Consider the following 4,865-nt stretch of genomic DNA (forward strand, 5'->3'; position numbering starts at 1 on the left):
TTCATGGACCAGAAGCTCTTCCAGGCGTTTTCGATACGTCTACTGACTTCTATGGTTTGCCTGTTTTCGAAGGAAGCTATCTGGCCCAAGTAAATGTACTCATCAACTTACTGTATATCCTGCCCATCTACCGTAACCCCATGTTTTGCTCCGTTGGTCATCAATTTAGTTTTTACTCTGTTCATTGGGAGTCCAACTTCAAGGCTCGCAGTGCTGAGATCTTGTAGCATGTGTTGCAGTTGAGATGCCGTGTGGGAGAAAAGGACAATGTCATCGGCAAAACGCAGGTTAGTTAACCGCTTATTACCGACGTCAATGCCCATACTGCCCTGCTAATAGTAAGTGCAGTACTTGCATGAAAATCATCGTTTAAATAAAGAACTTATTCAAGGAGAACAAGATAAACAATTGCATGACTTTTCAACTGCGATTACTGCATAGTTGTTAGCACGGCAGCATATACGTCAATGATCGTCATGATTTTAATATGATACCTGATTTTTTTTGTACAATGCGTAATATCTTCATATGTAGCCCCAAAAAGCAATTTTGAAAATAATTTCATTTAGTATTTTTTTAATATTGGGCACAGTGAAAGAAAAGTGACTTGCAGATGCGAATTCGCCCACCGCTAGATAAGTCCACGCTACGCCACTATAATAGGTAGGTATTTACTGCACTGGTTTTGTGTATCTTGCTGCGCTGTGCGAATGGTGACTTTTAAATGCATGTAACTAAAATTACTCAAACTACTATTTATAATAATTTCAGTTGTGGATCATGTGGTGACCGTTATCGAGAAGGACAATTTTAAACTGGAGGGACACTATAGGTACATGTGCTAGTACTGATCAGGGATGTTGCGAACATCCGCATCCGCATCCGCAACCGCGGAACATCCGCGTTATTTTCAACATCCGCATCCGCATCCGCATCCGCATAAAATGATGCGGAGCTTATGCGGATGCGGATGTCGAACAAGTCGGTACAGGAACGTCTTAGCGGCGGCGTAAGTGCTAGGTAATTTCGTCATTACCTATAACGAAATCGTCTAGATCCAGAAAAGTCGGCGAAGTTACTGTTTATTAAATATAACGCACCTATATTCTTGCTCAAATACTAAACGTTTGGTTTTTTTATTTAATAAAAAAATACTAAAAATGTAATATTTGACGTTTTCTACGTACCTAATCTTGACATCCGCATCCGCATCCGCATCCGCGGATGTGAGCCTTTAAAAATCCGCATCCGCATCCGCGGATGTGAGCCTTTAAAAATCCGCATCCGCATCCGCATCCGCGGATGTCAAAAAATCTGCATCCGCAACATCCCTGGTACTGATTACCGAAGCACGTTTTATGATGTGATGTGACTGCCAGTGTGAACTTAGTGGAGTGCAAGTGTATGTTCCTTAAGACGAGACGTGTAAATACTCTACAACGTTAGATACTTATACATATTTAGTTTATAAGCTAATACTTTAATTAACATTTTAAGTATAAGTGAATAATTTTTACAATAGATTATAATGTTGTTGTTATTAAATATCTACATAATATAAAATTAATGCTGAAATCAGAAATAGTTTCTTTTAAAGGTTAAAATAATGTCAGACAAACAATTTCTAATGAGCACCAATAGGCATTTGATTCCTCAATTTCCTCATCGTCATAGAGAAAACTCAAAGCAGGCATGCATGTAGCCAAAGAAAAGGATCATGTTCTGCTCCCATACAAGTTTGGCCCAACACTCGCTAGACATGGGTGCTATATTGTTAGGCTCCAAACATGAAATGAAAGTCCCGATAGTTATTAGAAATTCACGGACACTTCACAGAACATTATAAAAGCGGAATTTCTTTACGATTTTGAGGTTAGGAATTCTGCCTTGTATCTGGCCATGTTCTATATTATTATGCCTTATTACAAGGAAATAAGGTGCCGTTAAATAGTGTAAACATATCGATGATATTGGGCGTTTAAAGGCTGTCAAGGAACAAAAATCGAATGAGTTGGTTTTAGGTTAATACCTACATTTATTTTAATATGATAGGTAATATATTTTTCACCTCAGCAGCTCGAACAAGGGTACTTTGCTACTTAAAAACAAAATGAGCAAAATGCGATTTTGCTCACTGTTTTTAAGTAGCAAAGTACCCTTGTTCGAGCTGCTGAGGTGAAAACTGAATTGGTATATCTTAAGAAAACATGAGTGAATAGGTAAGTGATGAAGAAGGAATACATTTTTCGGGTTCTCTAATATGTTCTCACTGCTGAGGTGAAAAGTTTTGTGAACTACACGAGATCAAAGTTATTTACATCTCGTGCGCTTTTGAGTCCCTTACTACGCTCAAGATTCTAAATTAGATTCACTAGCTACGCTCGTGAATCTACTATAGAATCTTTCGCTTGCACGGGACTCAAAATAAGCACTCGAAGAAATATCAAACTTTGATCTCTTGTTGTACAAATAACTATAATACGACTTTCATAAACAGCTAAGCTAAATTATAGTAAAAATTGTTATAGCATCAAATTGTAAAACCAATCACTTAATTAAACATAATTTTAATTTTAACAGTTTATTTCACAGATGTTAATAGGATTCCTAAGTTGTAGGTTTATCATATAGGTAATTTATAAATAAAAAGTTAGATATATATTTTTTCTTAATATTAGTTAATTTTTAATTTTAATGCATTTTTAAGTCTATTCTTCTGTCGCTCTATTTAATGCCTAAAATAATCTAAATAAAAAAATAAAGTGACAAAAATATCATACAAAAAATACTTAAATAAAAATATACACTTTCAATTATGTCCTAATGCAAAAAGATGGTGAAAATATTTCTTCCCTCTTAAGAGCCAACAGGAGTGGTCATTTCTCCATACAAACGTACTCGACTGTTTCCTCCGTGGGTTTTGAAGCTAGCAATGATTTTTTCAACACAGATTAATATTGTCAATATCTGTGTCGGATCGTTTTCCTTTTTTTGATAATTTTGTTTTTTAAGGCGCTAGAGCCCTTTAAAAATGGCCTAATTGACTATGCCGCAATAAGAGGCGTGGTATTCAAAACTGATATCAATTAGCCAAAAAAGCAAAACGGTCCGACACAGATAATTTCATAATCATTTAGATTTCCAAATTTGGTTACGATTGGTTAAGTTTTGGAGAAGGAAACAGTCGAGTACGAAACCTCGATTTTTGAGAATTTTACGCAGGATTTTTCGCCTTGAGTTTCGTTTTAATAAGGTTTTTCTTCGAAATAAAAAATTCTTATTCGGGCAAACAGAACAATCATGTATTTGAGGGTTTAATACGTTTTACTAGCTGCTGAAGCCGGAGCGTGTGGTCCGCCATGCCCAAAAATCTCAGAGATTTTTGTACATTTCTTGAACTAAAAGAGCTTGGTATTCGTGATTTTTGTGCAAAATGACGCCGCCTTAGGCGATCTCCAGGGTCTGCTGGTGATGTTGCATCATTGTTATGGGTGTTCTGCTTCCGTTTTTCTGCACTGTCAACTATAGTAATATTATCGTTGTTATCTATAGTAATATTATTTAAGGTGTCCTGTATATTAATATTGAGCTTATCCCCTTGTAGATTAAATTTGGTGTAGTTTTGATAATGTATTTTCGCCTCTTCAACCTTAACGTGAACATCGTAGTACAATCTTTGACATGTGGTAGCATTCTTCATCAGCTGTAATGTGGATACTTATTACTTAACCCTCTCTCCCCGACGCGAGTCCGACTAGCATCTGGCCGGCTCTTTGAAATAATTGTTAAGTAGGGTAAATCGCCAGTAACTGGCCACCCTAAACTAAAAATGAATTATATTTACCTATAAACAGAATTCATTTTAGTATAAGGTTTTAATAACTGGCCAGCCTTCAATAACTATTAGCCATCTTACCTTTTCATACAAAAAAAATGTCTGATGAGCTAACATGTTATTTGGGGAATTTACTATTAAAAGCTTAGGGACCTTATTGTCGATGGCGCTTACGCCGCACAGCGTCGCGCGGCATTGTATTTATATCAGAGCATCGTTAATAATGCCGTAAGCGCCATCGACAATAAGGTCCCTTTTCATAGATAACGTCACATTTTATTATTATATATTTATTTCACGGATTATTTCGCAGTAAATACCTATTGTTTAAATTAACATTGGATTTCCGCAAAGTAACGCCTGATGAAATTAACTAATAATAGTAATAACGTTTTTCTTTACCCCCACAATGCTTAATTTCGCCTTGTAATTCTGGCAACGTTCGACCAAATGCATCTGCTGTGCATGTTTTGTGCGTATAATGAAAGCCAATGTTCCCATCATGAAGGCAGGTTCTTTCTTATACCTGCTTCTCAGATACTCGACTGAGTCATACTTATTCTGCATACTGAAGTAAACACTCTTTTCCAAATCATACAGCGTTTCTTCATCCCAGTCCCTAATTCTCGGAGTCTAAAGAAGTAAAAGAGTAAAACAGATTTTAGTTTGTTAAAAAAGGTAAAGTATCTTATGTTGGTACTTATTATAAGTAGAAGTTAGCCCCGGTATGAGAACACGGTTCGCTAAAAAAATTATAAATAGTTGCCGTACGAGCCCAAATTCAAAGAAAAACCGCAAATCGACAGTTTAGCCATTTGGCACACGCATACTAGAGGTCAAAACAAAATTTTTGACCCGCAGTTCCTAAAAAAAATTTCCTTTCAGCACTCCCTGTGCTGAGTCATTTTATTTTTTGTATGGGAAAAAAAAAATTTTTTTTCAGAAACCTAACGAGTATGGTATTACATGAAAGGGCCTTTTGAGGCGATTCTAAAAATATACCACATCATTAGATTTCAGCCATTTTTTT

This window comes from Cydia amplana, chromosome Z (genome assembly GCF_948474715.1).
Source record: "Cydia amplana chromosome Z, ilCydAmpl1.1, whole genome shotgun sequence".
In the NCBI taxonomy this organism is placed as follows: domain Eukaryota; kingdom Metazoa; phylum Arthropoda; class Insecta; order Lepidoptera; family Tortricidae; genus Cydia; species Cydia amplana.